We start from the raw sequence: 14,374 nt of genomic DNA, 5'->3' as shown, positions 1-14,374 counted from the left end.
AACAAATACATGGAGACCAATGAAAATAAAAGCATAAGGGTCCAATATCTTTGGGACACAACAAAAACAGTTCTAAGAGGGAAGTTTATAGCATTAGAGATCTACCTCAAGGAATAAGAAAAATCTCAAATAAACACCTAAAGAAGCTAGAAAAGGAGAACAAACAAAACCCAAAGCTAGCAGAAGGAAGGGAATGATAAAGATCAGAGCAGAAATAATGAAATAAAAATTAAAAACACAGGGGTGCCTGGGTGGCTCAGTGGGTTAAGCCTCTGACTTCAGCTCAGGTTATGATCACAGGGTCCTGGGATTGAGCCCTGCATCAGGCTCTCTGCTCAGCAGGGAGCCTGCTTAACCCCCCCTCCCCCCGCTCTCTACCTGCCTCTCTGCCTACTTGTGATCGCTCTCTCTGTCAAATAAATAAATAAAATCTTTTAAAAAAATTAAAAACACAATAAAAAAGACCAATGAAACCAAGAGCTGGTTTTTTGAAAAGATAAACAAAATTGAACCACTTTTAGCATGATTTATCAAGAAAAAGAGAGAACTCAAAATCGGAAATGGAGGAGAAATAGCAGACCCCATAGAAACACAAAAGATTACAAGAGAATATTATGAAAAACCATATGCCAATAAGTTGGACAACCTAGAAAAAATGGATAAATTCCTAGAAACACACCATCTTCCAAAATTGAATCAGGAAGAAATAGAAAATTTGAACAGATTAATTACTAGTAATCAAATTGAATCAATTAAAAAAAAAAAAACTCCCAACAAATAAAAGTCCGGGATCAGGCTTTACTGATGAATTCTATCAACTTTTAAAGAAGAGTTAATACCTATCCTTAAACTATTGCAATAAAATAGTAGAGGAAGGAAAACACCCAAATTTACTCTATAAGACCAGTCTTACACTAATACCCAAACCAGACAAAGACACTACAAAAAATGAAACAGGCCAATATCTCTGATTAACATAGATGCAAAAATCCTCAACAAAATATTAATAAACCAAATTTAACAATACATTTAAAAAGTCATCTACCACAATCAAATGGGATTTATTCCAGGTTGCTAGAGTGAGTCAATATTCATAAATCAACCAATGTTACATATCACATTAACAAGGAAAAGAACAAAAAGTGTACAATCATCTCAATAAATTCAGAAGCAGGAGGGTGGGGGGGTTAGGTGAGCCTGGTGGTGGGTATTAAGGAGGACATGTATTGCATGGAGCACTGGGTGTGGTGCATAAACAATGAATTCTGAAATACTGAAAAGAAATAAAATAAAATGAAAAAGAAAAAAAATAAATTCAGAAGGAACATTTGACAAAATACAACATACATTACAAAATACAGCATACAGTCTCAACAAAGTGAGTTTAGAAGGAACATACCTCAACATAGTTATGGCCATATATGAAAAACCCACAATAACATCATACTTAATGGTGAATAATTGAAATATTATCAACTAAGATCAGGAATAAGACAAGGATCTCCATACTCAATACTTTTATTCAACGCAGTATTGGCAGTCTTGGCTGCAGCAATCAGACAAATAATAATAACAGTAAATAAAAGGAATCCATCCACATTGGTTAAAAAAGAATAAAATTGTCACTATTTGCAGATGATGTACTATATATAGAAAACCCTAAAGACTCCACCAAAAATCTATTAGAACTGATAAATGAATTCAGTAAACTTATAGGACACAAAATTAATATACAGAAACTATTCCATTTCTATACACTAATAATGAGGTAGCAGAAAGAGAAATTAAGAAAACAATCCTATTTAAAATTATACCACTCTCTCCTCCAGCAATCCAAGATGCCAAAGGGAAAGAAGGCTAAGGGGTGGTCCCAGGCCTTGCTCTTGTGAAGAAGCAGGAGACTCAGAAGGTGGTCAGTCCCCTGGTTGAGAAAAGACCCAAGAATTTTTGGCATTGGACAAGATGTCCAGCCCTAAATTTACCTCACCTGCATTGTCAAATGTCCCTGCTACATCCAGCTGGAACAGCAAAGGGCTATTTTCTACAAATGTCTAAAAGTGCTTCCTGGAATTAACCAGTCCACCCAGGTCTTGGACTGCCAAACAGCTATTCAACTGCTTAAGCTGGCCCACAAATACAGACCAGAGACAAAGAAAGAGAAGAAGAAGAGATTGTTGGCCCGGCCTGAGAAGAAAGCTGCTGGGAAAAGGGATGTCCTCACTAAGAAGCCACCTGTCCTTCGAGCTAAGGCGTATACTGTCACCACCTTGGTGGAAAACAAGAAGGTTCAGCTGGTAGTTATTGCACTACCAGCTCAGTGGATTCCACTGAGCTGGGTATCTTCCTGCCTGCTCTGTGTCATAAGTTTGGTGTTCCTTACTGCATTATCAAGGGGAACGCCAGACTGGGGTGTCTTGTCTTCACAGAGGTTAACTTGGAAGACAAAGGAGCTCTGCCTAAGCTGGTGGAAGCTATTAAGACCAATTACACTGACAGATATGGTGTGATCCACTGCCACTGGGGAGACAATGTCCTAGGTCCAAAGTCAGTGGCTCACATTGCCAAGCTGGAAAAAGCAAAGGCTAAAGAACTGGCCACCAAACTGGACTGAATGGATGCTGTTGAATTTTCTGTAAATAAAACTAACAAGAAGTTCTCTTTTTAAATAAGTAAATAAATAAATAAATAAATAAATAAAAATAGAAATGGAAGGAAAACTTCCAAACTCATTTTATGAGGCCAGCATCACCTTGATCCCAAAACCAGACAAGGATCCCATCAAAAAAGAGAATTACAGACCAATATCCTTGATGAACACAGATGCGAAAATTCTCACCAAAATACTGGCCAGTAGGATCCAACAGTACATTAAAAGGATTATTCACCATGACCAAGTGGAATTTATTCCTGCACTACAAGGTTGGTTCAACATCCGCAAATCCATCAATGTGATACAATACGTTAATAAAAGAAAGAGTAAGAACCATATGATACTCTCAATAGATGCTGAAAAAGCATTTGACAAAGTGCAGCATCCCTTCCTGATTAAAACTCTTCAAAGTGTAGGGATAGAGGGCACATACCTCAATATTATCAAAGCCATCTATGAAAAACCCACTGCAAATATCATTCTCAATGGAGAAAAACTGAAAGCTTTCCCGCTAAGGTCAGGAACACGGCAAGGATGTCCGTTATCACCACTGCTGTTCAACATAGTACTAGAAGTCCTAGCCTCAGCAATCAGACAACAAAAAGAAATTAAGGCATCCAAACTGGCAAAGAAGAAGTCAAACTATCACTCTTTGCAGATGATATGATACTATATGTGGAAAACCCAAAAGGCTCCACTCCAAAATTGCTAGAACTTGTACAGGAATTCAGTAAAGTGTCAGGATATAAAGTCAATGCACAGAAATCAGTTGCATTTCTTTACACTAACAACAAGACAGAAGAAAGAGAAATTGAGGAGTCAGTCCCATTTACAATTGCACCCAAAACCATAAGATACCTAGGAATGAACCTAACCAAAGAGGCAAAGAATCTATACTCAGAAAACTATAAAGTACTCATGAAAGAAATTGAGGAAGACACAAAGAAATGGAAAAATGTTCCATGCTCATGGATTGGAAGAACAAATATTGTGAAAATGTCTATTCTACCTAAAGCAATCTACGCATTTAATGCAATCCCTATCAAAATCCCATCCATTTTTTTCAAAGAAATAGAATAAATAATCCTAAAATTTATATGTAACCAGAAAAGACCTCGAATAGCCAAAGGAATATTGAAAAAGAAAGCCAAAGTCGGTGGCATCACAATTCCAGACTTCAAGCTCTATTACAAAGCTGTCATCATCAAGACAGTATGGTACAGGCACAAAAACAGACACATAGATCAATGGAACAGAATAGAGAGCCCAGAAATAGACCCTCAACTCTATGGTCAACTAATTTTTGACAAAGGAGGAAGGAATGTCCAATGGAAAAAAGACAGCCTCTTCAACAAATGGTGCTGGGAAAATTGGACAGCCACATGCAGAAAAATGAAATTGGACTATTTCCTTACACCACACATGAAAATAGACTCAAAATGGATGAAGGACCTCAATGTGAGAAAGGAATCCATCAAAATCCTTGAGGAGAACGCAGGCAGCAACCTCTTTGACCTCAACCTCAGGAACTTCTTCCTAGGAACATCGCCAAAGGCAACAGAAGCAAGGGCAAAAATGAACTATTGGGATTTCATCAAGATCAAAGCTTTTGCACAGGAAAGGAAACAGTTAACAAAACCAAAAGACAACTGACAGAATGGGAGAAGATATTTGCAAATGACATATCAGATAAAGGGCTAGTATCCAAAATCTATAAAGAGCTTATCAAACTCAACACCCAAAGAACAAATAATCCAATCAAGAAATGGGCAGAGGACATGAACAGATATTTCTGCAAAGAAGACATCCAGATGGCCAACAGACACATGAAAAAGTGCTCCACATCACTCGGCATCAGGGAAATACAAATCAAAACCACAATGAGATACCACCTCACACCAGTCAGAATGGCTAAAATTAACAAGTCAAGAAATGACAGATGCTGGCGAGGATGCGGAGAGAGGGGAACCCTCCTACACTGTTGGTGGGAATGCAAGCTGGTGGAACCACTCTGGAAAACAGTGTGGAGGTTCCTCAAAAAACTGAAAATAGAGCTACCCTATGACCCAGCAATTGCACCACTGGGTATATATCCTAAAGATACAAACGTGGTGCTCCGAAGGGGCACGTGCACCGGAATGTTTATAACAGCAATGTCCACAATAGCCAAACTATGGAAAGAACCTAGATGTCCATCAACAGATGAAAGGATAAAGAAGATGTGGTATATATACACAATGGAATACTATGCAGCCATCAAAAGAAATGAAATCTTGCCATTTGTGACGACGTGGATGGAACTAGAGGGTATTATGCTTAGCGAAATAAGTCAATTGGAGAAAGACAACTATCATATGATCTCTTTGATATGAGGAAGTGGAGATGCAATGCGGGGGGGTTGGGGGGAGGTAGGAAAAGAAAAAATGAAAGAAGATGGGATCGGGAGGGAGACAAACCATAAAAGACTCAATCTCAAAAAACAGACTGAGGGTTGCTGGGGGGAGGCGGGACCGGAGAGGGTGGTGGGGATATGGACATTGGGGAGGGTATGGGCTATGATGAGTGCTGTGAAATGTGTAAACCTGGCGATTCACAGACCTGTACCCCTGGGGATAAAAATACATTATATGTTTATTAAAATAAATAAATTAATAAAAAAAGGCAAAAAAAATTCAAAAATAAATAAATAAAATTACACCAAAATTTAAAAAAAACCCTAAGAATAAATTAAATCAAAAGGTGAAAGACCTATACTCTGAAAACTATAAGATACCAATGAAAGAAATTGAAGATGACCAGAACAAATAGAAAGGTATGCCATGCCCATGGATTAGAAGAATTACTGTAATTAAAATAAATGTCCATACATACCCAAAGCAATCTACAGATTCAATGCAATCCTTATCAATACAAATAGCATTTTTTTACAGAACTAGAGCAAATAATTATAAAATTTGTATAGAGAGTATTATGCTAAACAAAATAAGTCAGTCAGAGAAATACGAATACCATATGATTTCACTCAAATGTGGAATTTAAGAAACAAGACAAATGGGAGGGGGAAAAAGAGAGTGAGAGAGACAAACAAAGAAACAGACTCTTAACTATAGAGAACAAACTGATGGTTACCAGAGGGGACATGGGTGTGGGGATGGTTAAATAGGTGGTGGGGATTAAAGAATGCATTTGTTGTGATGAGCACTGGGTGTTGTGTGAAAGTGTTGAATCACTATATTGTACACCTGAAATTAATATTATTCTGTATGTGAAATAACTGGAATTTAAGTAAAAACTTTTCTTTTCAGTAGGCTACACACCCAGCATGGAGCCAAATGAAAGACCTCAAATAGCTAAAGCCATCTTGAAAAAGGATAACAATGCTGGAGGTATCACAATCTCAGATTTCATGATATACTACAAAGCTATAGTAGTCAAAACAGTATGATACCAGCACAAAAATAGACACATAGATCAATAGTATTTTGGCACTAGAAGAGTGCCAAAATAGATCCACAAGTATATAATCAATTAATCTACACCAAAGGAGGCAAGAATATTGTATAATGGGGAAAAGACAGTCTTTCCAATAAATGGTGTTGGAAAAACTACTAGACAATAACATGCAAAAGAATGAACCTGGGGCGCCCAGGAGGCTCAGTCAGTTAAGTGTCTGACTCTTGATCTCAGCCCAGATCTTGATCTCAGGGTTGTGAGTTCCAGCCCCACAATGGGTTCCACACTAGGCATGGAGCCTATTTTTAAAAAAATTTTTTAATTAAAAAAAAAAAAAAAAGAATGAACCTGGACCACCATCTCACACCATACACAAAATTTAATCAATTGGATAAAAGACTTCAATGTAAGAGCTCGCTTAGGCAGCACATATACTAAAGACTTCAGTGTAAGACCTGAAACCGTAAAACTCCTAGAAGAAAACATGGGTAATAAATTCCTTGGTATTGGTCTTAATGATATTTTCGTTGGATCCAACTGCAAACGCAAAGGAAATAAAAATAAAACCAAACAAACGAAACTACACTGAACTGAGAAGCTTCTGCACAGTAAAGGAAACTATCAACAAAACAAAGAGACAACATACCAAATGGCAGAAGATATTTGCAAATCATACATTTGATAAATTGTTCATATCCAAAATATATAAAGAACTCATATAACTCAATGTCAAAAAAGCAAACGGATAAAAAAAATTGATGGAGAATCTGAATAGAAATTTTTCAAAAGAAGACATACAGATATCCAACCGACATATGGAAGGATGTTCAATATCACTAATCATCAGGGAAATACAATAAAAACCACAATGAGATGTATCACACCTGCCAGAATGGCTATCATCAAAAAACAAAAACAAAAAACAAGAAATAGCAAATGTTGGCAAGAGTATGGAGAAAAGGGAACCCTGATTTACTGTTGGTGGGAACGTAAATAGGTGCAGCCACTATAGGAACAGTATAAGTTTCCTCAAATTAAAATAGAATTACCATATGATCTAGGAATTCCACTACCAGATATCTATATGAAGAAAATGAAAACACTAATTTAAAAAAGATATATTCACCCTTATGTTCACTGCAGCGTTATTTACAATGGCCAAGATGTGCAAACAACCTAAGTGTCCATGGATGAAGATGATGTAGCATAAGCACACAAAATAATACCACTCAGCCATAAAAAAGAATGAAATCTTACTACATGCAACAACACATTTGGACATAGTGGGTATTATTCTAAGTGAAATAAGAAAGAGAAAAAAAAATACTGCATGATTTCACTTATAGGTGGGATCTACAAAACAAATGAACAAACAAACAAAATAAAACTTAGACTTATAAATATAGACAACAGATTTGTGCCTGCCAGGGGGAAAAGGGATTTGTGGAAGGGTGAAATGAGTGAAGGGGATCAAGAAGTACAAACTTCCCATTATAAAATAAGTCATGGGGTTATAATGTACAGCATGGGGAATATAGTCAATAATGTTGTATTAACTGTGTGGTGACAGATGGTGACTACACTTTGGAGATAACTTTATAATGTATGCAAATGTCAAATCACTATGTTCTATACCTGAATGTAATATTATATATCAATCATATCTCAGTGATAAAAAAATAACTATGCTGGATGAAACTTGACCTCAGTTGTAGTTAGAATCAGATCCCATCTGGTTTCAAATGATAGTAAGACATTCTCAGCTTTGGACTGAGAGACTGAAGAGTCTACTTTGTGCCCTTCAAAGATGCAGAAAGTTGTTCTTCCTCTTGGCAGTTTTAAACTCCACTCTTCAGTTTCCTACCCCAGGCTACTTCCAAACTTGTCAAATATTTTATGAGAGAGATAGGCACTATGTTTGAGCTAAGTAAGTCCTTTTTCTGGATAGGACTTTGTCTCCCAGATACCAAAGACTAAGGAAGATTAGGTTCTACCATTTAAAAACACTCCATTCTCCTGGCAAGCATCCAGATCCACCAAATCAGCAAATTAATGGAAGAGAGGGGGAATAAAATGGATGCCATGTTTTAAAAATTTAATAGGAGAGATGGAAGATGGTGGTGGAGTGGGAGGACCCAAGGCCTACCTTGTCCCATGAACACAGCTAGATAATTATCAAACCATCCTGAAAGACTGGCAAAACAATCTCCACAACTAAAGGGAGAGAAGAGGGGTACCTGGGTGGTTCAGTTGCTTAAGCATCTGCCTTCAGCTCAAGTCATGATCCCAGAACTTGGGATTGAGCCCCACATTGGGCTCCCTGCTCAGGAGGGAGTTTGTTCCTCTCTTTCCCTCAGCCCCCCCCCCCCCACACACATGATCTTTCTCACTATCTCTTTCAAATAAATAAATAAAATCTTTATAAACAAACAAACAATCAAATAAATGGAGAGAAGAGGTCACCTTGAAGAAATTAGGGAGTGCAGAGACGTGGTTTGGGAGAGAAACAGATTGTGCTTATGGAGAAGAGCAAGAGAGAAACTAATACACAAGGGAGCACACAGAGAAAATGAATCCCATAGAAATTGGCTCTGAATGTGAGTGGGCCCAAATGTCATGAGTCTAACAACCAGTTGAGCTTAAACCTGGAATTTTAGGGTCACTGGGTGTGGTACGTGGGGAGAGCTCAGAGTCTTCAAGGCTGCTCTTGGAGAGAAGGCAGTGCAAACAGCCTGTAGACATACAATGTGGAAACAGCAATCTGAACAGCACCTGGAACACAGAGGGGGGAGGTTATTTGCTCATTTTGGACCATGTTCCAGAGAGGCAGTGTTCATGAAGAGACACTTCTGGGAACAAAGGAAATGGCAGGTGCCATTTTCCACCCCCACCCCTCCACATAAGCACAGGGCCACCTGTGGGAACCAGCACAGCACTGACACTCACTACCTAACTTGCTTATACCAAGCCCTGCCCCCCTGCACCTTGGTGGAACCACCCTTCCTAGTCATGCTTGCCTCAGTCCCAGCACCATGGGCCACCTCCTCCAGAATACTGGTCCAAACTCCTGCTCACACCACACACCCAGATTTGGGGATTTTGTGGAGCCTTGGTCCTTGTGGTGGTGGTGGTGACAGATCTCATTTCACAAGCAGACTGGAGCATACCTAGTTAAAATGCACTACATTCAGGCCAGGGGAAAAAAACTGCCCACATCAGGCAAAGAGAGTCTTTGCTGACAACTGGCCTGAAGGATAAAGCAGCCAGGACAAAGCAGCAGAGTGCATGCAGCACACATTGGAAACACTCCTGGAAGCACCAGGCCTGGGAAACAGGGAATACTACATCTCAGGGTCACTACAAGACCTCTTCTCCATAAGGCCATTACCTTCAGGAACATAAGATGTAGCTGACTGTTCTAACACAGAGAAACAGGCATAGAGACTTAAAAAAATGAGAAGAAGAGAAATTTGTCCCAAATGCAAGAAAAGGACAAGGCCACAGCTAGGGACTGAAGTGAAAAAGATAGAAGTAACATACTGATGGAGTGTTTAAAGCAATGATCATAAGACAAATCCACTAGACTTGAGAAAAGAGTGGAAGATATTAGTGAGGTCCTTAACATAGAGATAAAACAGAACCAATCAGAGGTGAAGAGTACAACAAATGGGATCAGAAACATATCTGAGGGAATAAAAAGCAGGCTAGAAGTAGCAGAAGAGCAAATTAATGACCTAGAGGACAGAATAATGGAAAATAATCAAGCTGAACAAAAGAGAGAAAAAAGAATTATGCCAATGTAAGAATAAACTCCACCAAATGTAATAACATTCACATTATAGGAGTCTCAGAAGAAAAAAGAGAAAGGTGGGCAGAAAATTTATTTCAAGAAATAAAAGATGAAAACTTACCTAATCTGGGGAAGGAAACAGTCCTAGATCCAGGAGGCACAGGGAACCCCCCCCCAGGAAATTAACAAAAGCAGATCTAACCAAGACATATTGTAATTAAATGGGCAAAATATAGTGATAAAGAAAAAAAAAATTTAAAGCAGCAAGACAGGGGAAAAAAAAAGTAACATACAAGGGAAACCCTCTAAAGCTACTGGGGGATTTTTCAGCAGAAATTCCAAGTCAGAAGGGAATGGCATAATATATTCAAAGTGCTGAATGGGAAAAATCTACAGCCAAGAATACTTTATCCAGCAAGGCTATCATTCAGAATAGGAAGAGATAAAGAATTTACCAGAAAAACAAAAACTAAAGGAGTTCATGACCACTCAATTAGCTCTACAAGAAATATTAAAAGGTACTCTGAATGGAAAGGAAAGGAAAAAAGTGACAGTATGAAGGCAAGAAACACAAAAGCAGTAAAAATGAATATTCTGTAAAAAATCAGTCAAGGAACTCACAAAATAAAAGGATGTAAAATATGACACCATATACCTAAAACATAGGGAGTAAAGAATAGGTTCAAATTTAAATGACCATCAACTGAATTTAGACTGTTATTTGCAGAAGTTATATAAAAACCTAACAGTAGGGATGCCCGGGTGGCTCAGTTGTTAAGCATCTGCCTTCAGCTCGGGTCATGATCCCAGGGTCCTGGGATCAAGTCCCACATTGGGCTCCCTGCTCAGTGGGGAGTCTGCTTCTACTTCTCCCACTCCCCCTGCTTGTGTTCCCTCTCTGGATGTGTCTCCTCTCTCTGTCAAATAAATAAATAAAATCTTTAAAAATAAATAAATAAATAAATAAATAAATAAAGACCTAATGATAACAATAAAGCATCACTAATAAATATGCAAAGAATGAAGAGAAAGATATCCAAATATATCATTAAAGAAAACCAGCAAACCATAAAAAGAGAAAATCTTCAGAAACAGTCACAAAACGAGTAATAAAATGGCAATACATATCTACCAATGATTACTTTCGATATAAATGGACTAAATACTGCAATCAAAAGACATAGAGGAACAGAATAGAATAAAAAAACAAGACTTATCAATATGCTGCCTACAAGAGACTCATTACAGGGGATGGAGAAATATCTACCATGCAAATGGATATCAAAGGCAAGCCAGAGTAGCAATACTAATATCAGAGAAAACAGACATTCAAAAGCTGTAAGGAGAGACAAAGAATGACACTATATAATAATAAACGGAACAATCCAACAAGAAGATATAGCAATTGTAAATATTCATGCACCCAACATGGGAGCACTCAAATATGTAGAACAGTTAATAGCATTAAAAAACTAATCCATAATAATACAATAATATAGGGGATTTTAACACTCTGATTTCATCAATGAACAGATCATCTAAACAGAAAATCAACAAGGAAACAATGGCTTTCAATGACACACTGGACCAGATAGATTTAACAGATATATTCAGAGTATTCCATCCTTAAGAAGTAGAATACGTATTCTTTTCAAATGCACATGGAACATTCTCTAGAATAGGTCACATACTAGCCCACAAAACAAGCCTCAACAAATTCAAGAAGACAGAAATCATCCCATGTATCTTTTCTTTTTTTTTTTTTTAAGATTCTATTTATTTTGAGAGAGCTAGAGAGAGAGAGAGAGAGAGAGCATGACAGGGGGAGGGCAGGGGGAGAGAGACAAGCAGACTCCCTGTTGAGTTTGGATCCTGAATACCATGCATCTTTTCTGACCACAATGTTATGAAACCAGAAGTCACACAAGAAAAAACCCTGAAAAAATCACAAATACATAGAGGTTAAATAACATGCTACTAAACAATGAATAGGTCAACCAGGAAATAAAAGAAGAAATTAAAAAGTACATGGAAACAAGTGAAAGTGAAACACAATGGTCCAAAACCTTTGGGATGCATCATAAGTTGTGCTAAGAGAGATACTTATAGCAATACAAGCCTACCTCAAGAAGTAAGAAAAATCTCAAATACACAACTTAACCTTACACCTGAAGGAGTTATAAAAAGAATAAAAAATGAATCCTAAAGTAGGAAGAAGGGAGGAAATGATAAAGATTAGAGCAGAGATAAATAAAAACAAAAAGCAGAATAAAACAAAATTTAAAAAAACTACAATAGAATAGATCAATGAAACCAGGACCTGGTTCTTTGAAAAAAATCAATAAAGTTGATAAACCCTAGCCAGATTTATCAAGAAAAAAAGAAAAAGGACTCAAATAAAATCACAAGTGAGAGAGGAGGAAAACAACTAATACCACAGAAATTCAATTATAGGAGAATATTATATGCCAACAAATTGCACAACCTGAAAGAAATGGATAAATTCCTAGAAACATATAACCTACTGAAACTGAAACAGAAAGAAATAGAAAATTTGAAGAGACTGACATCCAGCAAATAAATTGAATCAGTAATCAAAAAACTTCCAATAAAGAAAAGTCCAGGGCCAGATGGTTTCACAGGCGAATTCTAACAAACATTTAAAGAAGAGTTAATACCTATTCTTCTCAAGCTATTCCAAAAAATAGAAAGGGAAGGAAAACTTCCAAATTCATTCTATGAGGCCACATTACCCTGATACTAAAACCAGATAAAGAAACCACACACACACAAAAGAGGATTACAGGACCATATTTCTGATGAACAGAGATGCATAAACTCTCAACAAAATACTAACATATCTAATCCAACAATACATTTAAATACTTTTTTAAAAAGATTTTATTTATTTGAGAGAGAAGGAGAGAGTTTGAGCAAGAAGGGTGGTGAGGAGCAGAGCAAGAAGGAGAGGCAAACTCCTCACTGAGCAGGGATCCAGATGCAGGGACTTGATCCCAGGACCTCAGGATCATGACTGAGCCAAACACAGCCACTTAACCAACTGAGCCACCAGGCATACCCAATAACACATTAAAAAAAATCATTCACCATAATCAAATGGGATTTATTCCTGCATTGCAAAGGTGTATCAATATTCACAATATTCACAAATCAGTCAGTGTGATAAAAGAAAGGATAAGAACCATTAGATCATTTCAATAGACACAGAAAAAGCATTTGACAAAAGACAACATCCATTCATGATAAAAACCTCAACAAAGTAGGTCTAGAGGGAACATATCTCAAAGACCATATATGAAAAGCCCACAGCTAGCATGATCCTTAATGGGGAAAAACTGAGAGATTTTCTTCTAAGGTCAGGAACAAGAGAAGGATCTCCACTCTCACCACTTTTATTCAACACAGTACTACAATTCCTAGCCACAGCAAACAGATGACAAAAAGAAATAAAAGCCATCCAAATCAGTAAGGAGGAAGCAAAATAGTCACTATTTGCAGATGACATGATATGATATATAGAAAACCCAAAAGACTCCACCAAAAAACTGCTAGAACTGACAAACAAATTTAGTAAAGCTGCAGGATACAAAATCAATGTACAGAAATCTGTTGCATTTCTATATAGCAACAATGAAGCAGCAGAAAGAGAAATTAAGAAAACAATACAATTTATATCTGTACCCAAAATAATAAGTTATCTAGGAATAAGCCTAACCAAAGAGGGGAAATATCTTTAAACTATAAAACACTGATGAAGAAACTGAAAAGGACACAAAAAATGGAAAGACATTCTATGGTCATGGATTGGAAGAACAAATATTGTTAAAATGTCTATACTACCCAAATGCACACAAATCTACACATTTAAAGCAATCCCTAACAAAATATCAACAACATTTGTCACAGAGTTAGAACAAACAATTCTAAAATTTGTGTGGAACCAAAAAAGACCCCGAATAGCCAAAGCAATCTTGAAAAAAGAAAAGCAAAGGTGGAGGCATCACAATCCTAGACATCAAGTTACGTTATAAAGCTGTAGTAATCGAATAGTATAATACTGGCACAAAAACAGACACATAGATCAGTGGAACAGAATAGAAAATGCAGAAATGAGCCCACAATTACACAGTCAATTAATCTTTGACAAAACGAGAAAGAGTATCCAGGAAAAAAACAGTCTCTTCAACAAATGATATTGGGAAACTGGACAGCAACATGCAAAAGAATGAAACTGGATCAACTTCTTACACCACACATGAAAAGAAATTCAAAGAAGATAAATGTGAGACCTGAAACCATAAAAATCATAGAACACAGGCAGTAACGTCTCTGACATTGGCCAGAGCACCTTTTTTTTCTAGACAGGTCTCCAGAGGCAAGGGAAACAAAAGCAGCATTAACTATTGGGACTTCATCAACATAAAAAGTTTCTGCACAAGGAAGAAAACAACAAAATTAAA

General features: G+C 37.2%; 1 pseudogene across 1 annotated transcript; it reads left to right on the top strand.

Moving 5' to 3' along the window:
* The first annotated feature begins 1,838 nt into the window (after nt 1-1,838).
* Nucleotides 1,839-2,611, top strand: LOC308340248 (large ribosomal subunit protein eL8-like; annotated as a pseudogene). Its single transcript has one exon. The product of its transcript is annotated as a large ribosomal subunit protein eL8-like (transcript).
* Nucleotides 2,612-14,374: the final 11,763 nt, after the last annotated feature.

The sequence above is a fragment of the Martes martes genome (assembly GCF_963455335.1).
Source record: "Martes martes genome assembly, chromosome: 3".
Classification (NCBI taxonomy): Eukaryota; Metazoa; Chordata; class Mammalia; order Carnivora; family Mustelidae; genus Martes; species Martes martes.
This window is presented reverse-complemented; position numbering and strand designations above follow the sequence as displayed.